At 35.3% G+C, this 13798-nt stretch overlaps 1 protein-coding gene across 1 annotated transcript in view; it reads left to right on the top strand.

The window, feature by feature from the left end:
* The first annotated feature begins 13440 nt into the window (after positions 1-13440).
* LOC143229446 (cGMP-dependent protein kinase, isozyme 2 forms cD4/T1/T3A/T3B-like) overlaps positions 13441-13798 on the top strand; it is a 78336-nt gene continuing 77978 nt past the window's right edge. Inside the window, exon 1 of the mRNA XM_076461784.1 lies at positions 13441-13530. The gene's annotated coding sequence lies outside the window, so the exon portion shown is untranslated. The remainder of the gene's footprint in view (positions 13531-13798) is intronic.

Raw genomic sequence — 13798 nt, 5'->3', positions numbered from 1 at the left:
GAAGCTAGTTTAGAATAACTAAAGAGAAGCTAGTTTAGAATAACTAAAGAGAAGCTAGTTTAGAATAACTAAAGAGAAGCTAGTTTAGAATAACTAAAGAGAAGCTAGTTTAGAATAACTAAAAGAAGCTAGTTTGGAATAACTAAAAGAAGCGAGACTACTTAATGAAAATCGATGAATACTTCTATAGCAAAATTTTTAATCTCGTATTTCTGAGAAAAATAATACAATCCTCTAACAAAAACACCTTTTTAACAATGAGCATATAAAAGTATTAAATTGCATATCAAATCATATGACATTGATAAAAATGCAAAAACAGAATGTGGAGTTCTTTATAACAAGCGTAAAAAACCTCTATCACAATTTTAGAAAAGACAATAGTATAGATGTAGCCATAGCTTCCATTGACAACGAGCAAGTCTTTAGAAGAAGAAAAGAAGGGAACATAAAATGCATATCTACACTGCCCATTATGGTGATGGGGAAAGTGACATAGAAAAAAAAAATAAAATATGAAAAAGTTCTTTTAACAAATGCACTTGAACTAAGTAACAAGTGAACAAAATTTTAAAATTGTTGCCAAATCATGAATTCTGGGTTATTTCAAAGGTTTGCGAGGCATTGCTCCAGCTCGGTACAATCCTAACTATAGAACATTTAAGATGTTTTCTTGGGGGTAGGTACTTCAGATTTTTTAAAGTCCGCCAGGGTTTTAATAAGTGCTGGATAATTTCCTCTTTCTTGTACCATATTGGAAGAATTTCTTTCCATCTCAATCTGTTTAGGACCTAAGTCTTGATCCATACTGTAACCGTTTACTGCCAGTGTCGCTTGAATACCAGGAACTGCTCTACCAGACTCTGAAAACCTTTGGCAGTTTTTCATGGTGATTTCTATTTGACCTCATAAGGGTCTCTGTTATTTAGCTGATGACGTATCTTCAGTCATTACAGCATCCGTCTTTCTAAGGTGTTTACTGTCTTTGGGCCATACTCTCAACACAGGTGCTTTTTCACTTGTACAATTTCCTGCTTAGCTGGGGAGTTGTAACCATTATATCCTGCCTTTTATTAAGCGTGAATATTTTTTGATGTGTACATTTAGATCTGAAACTGTGTGGGTTGAGGAATATGGTGTTTCATTCATAAGTGTGAATACATTTTAGTGGCAGAGCTGTGCCTCCCCTAATAAGACTGGCATTACCACTTCCCTTTTGCTAGTCAGCACCTCTCCCATTTCAGTTCTTCTGTAGATGAAGTCTGATCAGCCCTGAGGCAGATTTCTTGTGCTGAAATGGTGGTGGTTCCTTGCAGCGTATTGTCCCAATGTGGGTAGTGATGATCTTGCCATTGTTGGGGATTTTATAATTCTCCTGACCACCATTGGAGTAAATGCTTCTACGTCCAATGTGTGAGCTAGCAATGCATCTTAGTATAAAAACTTTAAGATATTCAACAATTCAAGCTCTGACTTTTTCAATTTTTATTTCGTAAAGAAGTCTTGGGTCTTCAAAAGAAACTTGGGAGCTACGTTCATCGATGAGTTATGGTTCATGCTGAGTGTAAAAAAAAAAGAGTCTGGGTCCTGATATATAATGCTATTAAGATGAAAGGAGATTAACCAACATCAAAAATGGATTCTAAATATTCAAAAGTTAGAACTCCAATGTAGTAATGACCAGATTATAATTGGTCAAAGTTCAGCCGAGTGTGTGGGATGAGGAAGGTTTAAAGCGTTGACTTGCAGCCTTGGAAAAAAAATAAAAGCACTTATCAACGTGTAAAGGATCAATGTATATCAACATCCGTACTCGTATGTATAAAATGTCAAAGGAATCTGAAGACTTTATCTTTTAGGCTTTCAGTCAACTAACTAGTTTTGGTAACATTGCCTATTTCTATCCCGGGCCCAGCGTGGCCAGGTAGGTTAAGGCGTTCTACTCGTAATCTGATGGTTGCTTGCTCGAATCGCCATCACACCACACATGCTCGCCATTTTAGCCGTGGGAGCGTTATAATGTGATGGTCAATCCCACTATTTGTTAGTAAGAGAGTTGGCGATGGGTGGTGATGAGTAGTTGCCTTTCCTCTAGTCTCACACTGCTAAATTAGGGGCTGCTAGCGCAGATAGTCCTTGTGTAACTTTGCGTGAAATTCAAACTAAACTTCTGTCCCAACTGGATAGTTGCTTCTTTGACTGCTATATCGTTGTCATTAAGGCACCTCCCAAGTCCAGTAGAAAGGAATGTGAGTCAAGGTATACAGATAATACAGATCCTAACCTGTCAATCTGACTTAATCTTTGACTGCTAGTACTTCTGTTGGAAAGTTTTCCTTCATGTATAAATAATAACACCTTTGTTGCAACTTGCAAGGCTTAACCACCTTTGATGTTCTTCTCCTTTATCACACTTATAACCACCAGCTGTTTTCACCTTAAAACTATATTTTATAGTGGCTCAACATCAAATTATTAGGTTGAGCCGCGTATTCATTAAAAACATTCAAGCCTGCTTGATTGTGGAGATTTCTCTCATGATCAGATATAACACTGGATATGCCACATGTATATATTTTATGAAAGCTAAGCCATTTTTGTGCGTGCATTTGCCGAATGAAGAGTAATTCAAACTACTCACGGTCATATGAATCTAAAACAAATCACTACACTCCTACACTATACTAGTGAAACTGAGCCGCAACCAGAAACCCAGTTTTATTCTTGAGACATCAGTTAAATTGTTTCCTATTCTCGTTTTGGAACTAGTTTTTATTTCCATAGTCTTCTGTCATGAAAATTTTAATACTTTAGAAATCTCTAATTTTGAAACTGGAACACACCCTCAAAACTAACGAGAACTAGAGATAGATTGTATTTTCCACTAATGTATTTCAGGTTATATAATATGGTTATTCATTAAATTATCGTTGCTTTTCGATTTTGTCCAGGTGGTTAGGGTGTTAGACTCCCAACCTGCTGGTTGAGGTGTCGAATTACCTCCGTATCAAACATGCTTGCCTTTTCATTTGTGAGGGCATTATAATATAACAATTAATCCCACCATTCTTTGGTAATAAGAGTACCTCTATTGTTCACAGTGGATGGCCATGACTAGCAGTCTTCCTTCTAGCCTTATATTATTAAAGGAGGAACGGCTAGTGCAGATAACCCTTGCATAGCTTTCAACGAAATTCAAACCAAACCCTCTTGGAATTTTGAAGTTAGTTCATCAGCTAATTGAATAAATGTTGATCTGCCTTCCACATAATTAATGGCAATAATTATACGAACAAGAATGATGGACAGCCTTTTATTTGTCATTCAGGTTGTGTTTATAGCCATTAGTTACAACTAGCACATATGATTACACGTTCTACTTTGTCACGCAAATGTGGCAGTACTTTTCCAATCCAACTACTACTGACGTCAGTCTCTAGAAAGAAAAAGACCGCCTTGCCTTGAAAATGCTAACAAAGAACTTTTAGTGATTCAAATAACATTCAGCCTTTCTAAAACTATCTTTTGTCAGTGAAGGCAGTAGTGCGGTGCAATAATTACTACTGTGATTTTTGTTGGATAAGTAAACACTTCATAACACATAAAATGAATTTTATTTGGCTTTGACAGCATGCTAAAGCTTATCACTAAATACCAAGACATCCCTGACATAGTTCAGACAATTTTCCCATTATGCTCTTTATTCTTTCACTAATGGAGATAAGCAAACATTCTATGAAGACTATACGATTCCAGCCTTTTAACAACCATTATATCTCAATATTAGTCATGTTTTCAGTGCTCTGGAGAAGTTATTATAGTGATTGTCTGGTAGAATACTGACAATCGGAGCCTGTGCATTGTTATTTGGCCCGAATGAAACATTCTCGCATTTATCTTGACACATTTAACCAGCAAGCCAATGAATCTCTAGTGTTGTATTGAGTCCAAATTGCTTGTATAATAATCAATCATTAATCTGGAAACCAAAGATTTTTTTTGAGGATGGTGTGAATGAAGTAACTCTTGCTGTACAACTACCAGTTATTTTAACTACAGGCATTTAGTTATTCAGCGTCTCAATAAAATTAACATCACTTAATGAAGTTGAAAACTGTGTTTCGTGTACTGGTTTCCTCTCCATAATATATGGTTGTAATATTTATATGGAACTCTAAAGCTGTTTGAAGCTAACATATCGGACTTGGGCTAAAAGAAATCGGCTTGGTTATGGTGTAGCGTGTGCTAAAATTCATATTGTGTCGTAGTATATTCCTTGGAAGACTTTTGGTAAACCTTTTCATGAGATTATCTTCACAATATGCATCTAACATTGTTTAATATCCCCGTCCATGTAGAGGTCAAAGTGATCGATAAAAGTGGTAATGTTCTCATCAACCTTGGTCTTTTTGTTATCAGTTTCAGCTAAGTTCTTAACTGTGTTAAATCACTGGCAGAACTCAACCAACAACGTGTTTTTGATATGGGACTATCCTCGTCATAATGCGTGATTGTGTGAACTCAGCACCATTTAGACATCAGTTCATTCATTTTAGATTGTTGTTACATGCCTGTGTTTAAAGAAGTTAACTGTATTTTCATTAGCAGTTCCCTTAAAACTTGGGAGAATGATTTGCTTTACTTTATTGATAGGTTGTTTTTTTCAGTTGTTGAAATAAACTATTTTTATAATAGTAATGCGACCAAAATGTAATTAGTATATGTTAATGTTGATGACTAAAAATATATTGCCACTGACCTGAACTGAAAAGTTACTGAATTGCAATAACAAACTCCAAAGCTAGTTCTAAAAATATTCAAGTAACTTCATGGTTTTAGTAGTATGCGTCCTTTCTTGGAGAAGCTATTGTGTGTTCCCTGGGTTGAGATATTTTAGGCCCGGCATGGCCAGGTGGTTAAGGCACTTGACTTCTAATCCAAGGGTCGCGGGTTCGAATCCTCGTTACACCAAACATGCTCGCCCTTTCAGCCGTGGGGGGCGTTATAATGTGCGGTCAATCCCACTATTCGTTGGTAAAAGAGTTTCACAAGAGTTGGCAATGGGTGGTGACGACTAGCTGCCTTCTCTCTAGTCTTACACTGTTAAATTAGGGACGGCTACTTTTTGTCAATCCTTGAATAGTGGACAGGTACCATAGGATTGTAAGCTAGCTAATGTAACTCATCTTTTCAAGAGAGGTGATTAAAATTGTCCCAGTAATTGTAGAACGATTAGTCTTACATCAGTTGTGGGAAAAGTTTGTTAAACGATGCTTTGCAAAATAATTTAACAAAATATAAAATTTTATTGGATGGCCAACATAATTTCGTTAAGAGAAAATCGTGCTTTAGAAATCTTTTGACATACTTTGAAAAGGTTACTGCTTATTTAGATGAGAGTAAGAGTGTAAATTTGGTGTATCTGGATTTTCAGAAAGCATTTGACAAGATTCCACATAAAAGACATCTAGAAATTGTCTCTAAGTGTGAGAGATAACTCAGCAAATTGGATAGAAGAGTGGTTGGAAGAAAGCAGAGTTCAGTCAAACTCACTTAATATCACAAGTGTGGTACCTCAGGGCTCAGTATTAGGACCTTTGCATTTTTTGATTTACATCAGGAACATAGATGAGGAAATAATAAGTAAATTAATTACATTTCCACATGATGTTAAGGTCTTGGATGTTGCTACTTTGGCAAAGGATGTAGACCATTTATTGTGATCTTCGACTAATTTTTTACTGTAGACAAATGTTACATAATAAAAAAACTTGTTCTATAGATGATTACACCCTTCTGGCACATTTTGTGTTGGCTCCCTTTCTAAGGTGATACAGGTGATTTCTGGAATATGTTATTAGGAATGCTCATTGTGTCAGGTAATCTAAAGATTGTAGGATACTATAACAGGAGTTTGGTCTGATATCAAGATAAGGTATTTGTATTTTTTCTCTCTGTGTTATCTTTATTCGTGTGGATATTAAACTTTCTCTTCACTCCAGCAGTCAGTTAGTCTTAATGCTAAAATTAAAAGCTGACCAGATAGTCATTTTATTTAAATAAATAAAACTTTTGTTGAAAATTATTATTTATAGCATTTCTGGAATCCATACTTTGTAAATGCTTGAAATTACTGCTTATAGTTTATCTGAATATCACATCCAAGTCACAAACTTTCTCTGACTATAAAGAAATTATATTGGAAAGGGGGAAGATTGGTTAAGGTGATAAAGAATGAAGCAAGTCTAGAAAAAGCACTGTTTTTTACCAAAAGTTTTTGTTGGCAATGGTGGCAGATTTGTCTTTCTTCTTTATTCATTCTTCGACCAAGTATTTGATAGGCAACTAGAAAGAAAAAAAAATCCCGCATTACACAATCTCTGTATAACGTAAGGTCTGTTTGGGCTCTGTACAGATACATAAGCTCAGTAACTTAATCATACAGTCTGCTAATAATATATTTGTAGAATTAGATATACAGTTGAATTAAACAATAATCACACGTCATCTTACAGGTGATGAGAAATTAATTAAATAATGCTATGTTCAAACCTTTTTTAAGAACACGGGTTAACAATGCCACATTTGAAATGTTAAAGAATGGGATAGCAGAGCGCTTGATCATTTTTATTTAGTGGTAGTTCATTAGAAAGAAAGAAGAAAATCCGAGGTTCTTTGTGTAACACAAACTGTTGAAATCTATTAATTCACAGCAGCACTGTTGAATGTCCATAGCTATTGGAAAGTGTACAGTAGTATAACAGATTTACTGGGCCCGACATGGCGAGGTGTGTGGCGTTAGACTCGTAATCTGAGGGTCGCTGGTTCGAATCCCCTTTGCACCAAACATGCTCGTCCTTTCAGCCGTGGGGCATTATAATGTGACTGTCAATCCCACTATTCGTTGATTAAATAGTAGCCCAAGAGGTGGCGGTAGGTTGAGATGACTACTGCCTTCCCTCTAGTCTCACACTGCTAAATTAGGGACGGTTAGGGCAAATAGCCCTTGAGTAGCTTTGCGCGAAATTCAAAACAAACAAACAGATTTACTGTTGTACATTTATTTTGGTGTCTATATTTGCTTTATGTAGTTTTCATTTTTGAATGCAACGTATATTATGGACTGTGTGTTGCGCAAGTCCTGCCTGTTCTCGAAATTTGTAGAAGATTCTTAAAAGTAAGAATCAACACTACTTGTTTTACGAAAATGATGGTGTGCTCGAATATTGTTGAAACTTCGAGAAACTCGAGTGATTGCTATATAAAACTGACGCGTCCGAAAAGGAATATTATTGATCAGCTACAGTTAGTGTGTTACAGGCCTCAGAAGACATAATTGTGATTAACGCCTATTAATAGGAAAATTACAGAACTGAACAAGGATCATTTATAGATTTCGAGCTATACAAACAGTTCAACCTCAGTGAATTAATTTTAGACATTATTAATTCTACGAGAACATTAGATATTGTCGTCGGAGAAGCTTCCGGGTGCTTTAAGCTTAGCCAGCCGTCAAAAGAAGTGTACAGGTGTGTCAACAAAGAAGTACTTCGCTCTCCGTGGTTTGGTTTTTGGTTTGTTTTGAATTTTGCCCAAGACTAAACTAGGGCTATCTGCGCTAGCAGTCCCTAATTTAGTAGTGTAAACCTCGAGGGAAGGCAGCTAGTCATCACCACCCCCGCTAACTCTTGGGCTACTCTTTTGCCAACAAATAGTGGGATTGACCGTCGCATTATAACGCCCTCACGGCTGAAAATCGAGCACGTCTAATATGACGGGGATTCAAACCCGTGACCCTTGGATTACAAGTTGATTGACTTAACCATCTGGACATGCCTGGCTCGCTTTCCGTGATCGTCGATAAAAGATTCAGTTCTGGACCAGATATCAGACTCAGTATTGTTTGTAAATTTGTAAAACAGTTGTATATAAATCAGCGTTTGTAATAATTGTTAATATTAACCGTTGTATTAGATTGTGTTGTTTGTATATTAAAACACATTTATGTTAAAAAAATGTATATGTCAATCTTGCTGGCAAATAACATAAATTTAACACATACTAACATTTAATAAACTTATAAATTCAAATTTCCGGTTATTTGAAATCATAATACGTAACATAAGTTGAAGACTCGTCCGAGATAAATTATAATACGTAACTTACAACGCTAAAATCCGGGTTTCGATACCCGTGGTGGGCACAGCACAGATAGCCCTTTGTATAGCTTTGTGCTTAATTCAAAACAACAGCAACAACCAAAACTCCGAATATTCAAATAATTAGAACAGTTTTTAGTGGACCTAATGTATAGTTTTCTGTTTATTACAGCTGTGTTGATGTGAAACATTGTTCATCCTAGAATAATCAGTGCATAATAATTTGTGTTTCAGCAAATGAGTAATTTGACCATGCATCAACGGAGTTACTACAATAAAGCACTAGGGGAACAAACACTGAACCTTGTTTGCTCGGTTTGTTTATAGCACATGTGTGCAGTATGTAAGCAGTTATGTTCTGATAAGCTAAGTGCATATTTTGGGTGTCATCATCTCATTACTAGTGTGAATTACTAGTTGTAGTGTACTATCATATATGTTGAATGGTAATGTAGTTTACTAAAAATACACGTTCTTTAACCTGTGATGTTGGAATGAATATGTGGGTAACTAAGGGTCTAAATATTTTCTGTTGCATCTGTTGAATAGTTGATGTTTGTTCGTTTATGTTGACAAAATGAAGCTCGACATTACCAATGAGATTTTCAAAAATTAGTTAGTCCAAAAATTAGAAACTGATGACCTGGTTTGCTTTGATGATTATATTACGTCATGTGATCTTGACTCAGGAGGCGAAAACTGGTAGTGTCTAGCTATACAGATATTTATGGAGAGTAGGGTTCAATAAATTCCTGTTAAAAGATGTTTTCTGCTCTGGTGATTAGCCATGAAGTGAAAGATTAAATGTTTCATCAGCAATTATGATGGCCAGTTTATTGAAAATAGTAATAACTAATAGGAAATGAGATAACTTTGTTACTTTCTGAGCCATCAAGTGGCAGTAATTACTAAGTTGTCTTCAAAATGTTATGTAATACTCACTTGATTATTTTTTAGTTAGAATATTTCATGGATTTAAATATCAACAACTGAAAGATATTGCAGTTCTTACTTTTCAAGCTTTTAAGCAAAATCTAATGTTCAGACATTGATATAATACATTTACATGATAATTTATGACGCTGAGAAGTAGTCACAGGGCACTCAACTCCCAATCTGTATATCATAGGTTCAGATCACCATCACTCAACATGCTTGCCCTTTTACCCGTAAAGATGTTATAATGTGAGATCAATCCCACTATTTGTTAGTAAAATGGTAACCCAAGGGTTGGCAGTGTTGAGTAGCTGCCTTCCCTTTAATCCATTACTGCTAAATTAATGATAATTATCGCAGATAGCTTTCGAGTAGATTTGCCCGAAATTCCAAATAAACAAGCTAGCATATAGCATAATTTCTGTATCATGACGCAAGAGTGTAAATAATTATCTGATAGGTCAATACCAGACTTGCTGAATTGCGATAAGGAAGTCATGCTGTAATACACCATAAGAAATTGGTTTAGACAGTGTAAAATGTTCATTATTTTGCTGTTGTTTAGTTCTTCATTATGTATAAGTTTCTATCAAGCTATTTGTCATGCCTATTTATGGTCCTAGATGGCAGCACTAGTAAGGCAATATGGCGAATTACGCTGATTGCTCTGCTCGGATCCCCCAGTGGCTTATCGGTATGTCTGCGGACTTACAACGCTGATAACCAGGTTTCGATACCCTGGTGGGCAGAGCACAGATAGCCCATTGTGTAGCTTTGTGCTTAATTCAAAACAACATCGTTGTTCTGCTATGACGGGAAAAAGTTTACTAACAATCCTGTGAGCCAACTTAGTTTAATTGTATCTGTAAGCATGTATTTAGCAAATGTACAAACGAACTTATATTTATATTCATTTCCCTGTATGGGCTCACTTTATTTTGTGATATCAATTGAGCAATAACAATCTAATGCTTTAGGTGTCTTCTGAGGATTTACATTTATAGTACAAATAATGCTAATATTTGATAACGCGGATGCTAGTGTAGATGTTAAATGGTAATGTTACTTACTGTAAGTGAACATCTTTTAACTTGTAATATTGGGATAAGAATGTGTATACATAAGAGTATACGTATTTTTCTGTTGCATATGTGGACTAGTTGGTTTCTATTTATCCACGTAGATCAGTGCAATACATAAAAAGTAAAACTTTTCAATTAATAAAATAATTCTCAATATTGAAATGTGTTATTCTGAGAAAGAAAAATGGTGTGCATTTGTATTTTTTAAGGTAAAGAAAATATTTGGATTAGCTCCTAATTATTTATTTGTAAGTGTGTGAGTTTTCACTGGGCGAAAAAAAGTGAAAACATAGCGGACCAGTGTGGTATACATATCCAATTATGGCCAGCAGATAACCTTAAAAAATGTCTAAGATTCAGATGCTGAATTTAGTTTATACAGAATATAAACTGAACATGGAAGCAAAGGAAACGCAGACAAAACTTTATTCACACTTGTGTAAAAACCATACATAATTGGTTGTTTTGAAGTCCAAAGCAAAATAACTTTCACATCTGGTCCACACAGGATAAAATAAATTATTATTTACATCCAAAATTCAGACCAAACATTCAAAGTGAGATATATCAGAATATAATGCGGCACACTTGCCTATTTCAAGTAAACTTCACAGGTAGAAATACCCCAACCCATACCAGTTTGTACAAACGTCTGCGTCACTATTCGAGGTGTGCTCACCTCCTGTCATTGGTGACAGATAGAGAGCCAAAGTGATTTAAGCCTCTAGTTATTACCGTACGAAATATCCACATGAGTGAAAAAGTTATTACACGTTTACGATCATTTAAAATTCAGTTAACATTATTGTTATAACTGCGTGCGAAACATGTGCATGAAAATGTAGAAAATCGTGTCAATGTACATAACTAGCTAGAGAAGAGTACCTTTATAGCTCTTCCAGTTATGATATTAATTGCGTTCGCTGGTGTAGAACCAACTTACAGTTGAGGCAACAGGTATATTAATGGATTGCATGAGTTAGTCTTTAAGACACTTAAAACATGAATATTTGTTCTTTCGAAATTTAAAAAAATATAATTTACTTAGTAATTTTAAATATATTTGATTATACAACTAAATTATTTTCAAACTCTACAAATATTATCCAAATTTCATTTATTCATTATTCCTAAATAACAATAGTAATTATACATCAACTTTATGTTGGTTAAACTTAGTTGAGTGCTATAACTTTTATGTTAGTTATATGAGTATAACTCAGAATTTGTATGTGAAATCAAATATAGTTTTACTTATATATTAAGATTGTGTTTATCTTGTGTAAAAAAACATGCTGTGAACGGACATGTCATGAACTTTTTAAGATTAGAAGCCTTGTAAAGTAGTTATTTTAATTTATGTTATTAGTTTAAAGTGATGGTTTGTTTATATAGCAATGTAAGAACTGAAAACATGAAGTCAACTCAATTTGTGAGAGGTCAGAAGTTCAGCAAGAATGTTGATGATACACTCAATCAGGCTACTGTCCTAAAGCTGTGTAGAAGAATTTGTCTGAGCAGGAATTCACTGAGCTTTGCTCCTGCAACAACTATAAAATTGTGAGAAAACTCACATATATGTGAGATGGTTTTACTCACTAATCATAAAACTATTACTAGGGATCAATGCAGTTACGAGTCTAGCTGAGGTAGCTGTAAGAGCATTGTTCTATAGAAACTATATAGATACCACATTCACTAATACATAAAAAAGTCACTACTTTAAAGAGGCGAATGTTGGACAATGAACATTTGGAACATGACTTTTATCTTTCGCACTGTTCAGGCAACCTTTTCCTATGCAGCTTGGGGTCGTTGTTTAATTGGTAGTGATGTTCAATCTTAAATTTCTTATTCAACATATGACTTATCAGAAGTTGAATGTAATGGGAGTTTCCAATTCTTTCTTTGCTATATAAAGCCGAATTTTTTTGACCAGTAATTATTTTTTTCTTGAGATGAATTACTGGAAACTCTAAGTAGAGAATCAGTGCCCAGAAGGAATCGACCTTCATATGTTGATTTCTCATTATATGGAGAAGATTTTTCATTGCAAGTAACAGAGTTCAAAACCAAAACAGTCGCAGCCAAAAGTTTAGAAGACATATTAGATCCAACCAACAGAAGTTCCCCTGATCAGTTTATTGGTCAGCTCAGCCGTCAAGATGATAGAAGAGTGCCATTGAACATCAGACACTCCCAGCTTTTATAACCAAAACCACGACTGCAGTCACATGGTAAGGCTCCATTAAGAAGTCGGGTTCAAGATAGAAAGAAGATTCAGTTTTTAATGTCTGTTTAAGGATTACAATACCAGCACTCCACACTGGAGCGCCATCTATAGGTGCTGGTGCGTATGCTATATATGAGTATATTATTAACAGTTGGTGAGTACTACTTGTTGTATGGTTTGGTGTGTTTTGAATTTCGCGCAAAGCTACTCGAGGGCTATCTTCACTAACCGTCCCTAATTTAGCAGGGTAAGACTAGAGAGAAGGCAGCTAGTCATTACCACCCACCGCCAACTCTTGGGTTACTCTTTTACCAACGAATAGTGGGATTGATCATCACATTATAACGCTCCACACAGCTGAAATGGAAAGCATGTTTGGGGTGACGGGGATTCGAACCCGCGACCCTCAAATTAGGAGTCGAACGCTTTAACCCACCTGACCATGCCGGGCTGTTTCAGGGGTATCTAAATCCGTTTTTAGAGTTATAAGCTCAGATAATTATTGCTAAACCACAGCAAGTCTCTCGTATGAATATATTTGTACATATATAAATGTGATGGATAATTATTTTAGAATTTTACTCTAACGTAAACAACAAACATTTTAAATTTTATTGAAGTAATTAATATGATTGCTATTTACATATATAAGTCGATTACTTCACAGTGTTATTAATATTAATAACAAAAACAGGACAAGCACAATGAGAGCGTTTTAGGAAAATCTAACATGTCAATGAAGTGTTTTTATTTTTTATGTCTCGATAACTGAAATGCTTAATCATCTCAATGTTAATTATTGTGTGAAAGTTTTAAGTCATTATTATTGGACCCACTTGTACCTCGAGAAGTTGGAGATTTGAAAAATAATATTCACTAATCTAGTAGTTAGTGTAAGCCATATGACTGGGATATTCTTTCAACTATTGTTGAAATTAAGTAATCGAGATTGAGTGACTTTGTATTTATCCTTTCCGATTGTAAATTTTTAGATCCAAGAGAGGGCGTTCGTATCAGACATGATCAAGAGAAAAAAAACAAAAAAAACACGCAACCTGTGGCCTGGGACGCTAACCACTATTCTGATTCAAATAGTGACGAAGTAGATCAGAAACTACAAGTAAGTAACTTGAACAATTTATATAGACAACAATTTTAAAATATTTGTAACTTAGGTTAAGACGCCAAATGTAACAATTCGTGAAAGACTGTGAACGATTTGCTGGTTTGATTTCGAACACGTGTGTTTAATTTAACTGTTCGAGTCTTTGCTGGCTCATGGTTGGACCTCGACTGAGTTTCACTGAAGGGCAAAGAACGTTAGGTTTAAGGTACGGTGGCGTTATCGTAATTATTAATAAATGCTGACGTTAACACCTGTTGGTACG

Source organism: Tachypleus tridentatus, chromosome 10 (genome assembly GCF_004210375.1).
Source record: "Tachypleus tridentatus isolate NWPU-2018 chromosome 10, ASM421037v1, whole genome shotgun sequence".
Classification (NCBI taxonomy): domain Eukaryota; kingdom Metazoa; phylum Arthropoda; class Merostomata; order Xiphosura; family Limulidae; genus Tachypleus; species Tachypleus tridentatus.
Note: the sequence above shows the minus strand (reverse complement) of the source record. Positions and strands in the feature narration are given on the sequence as shown.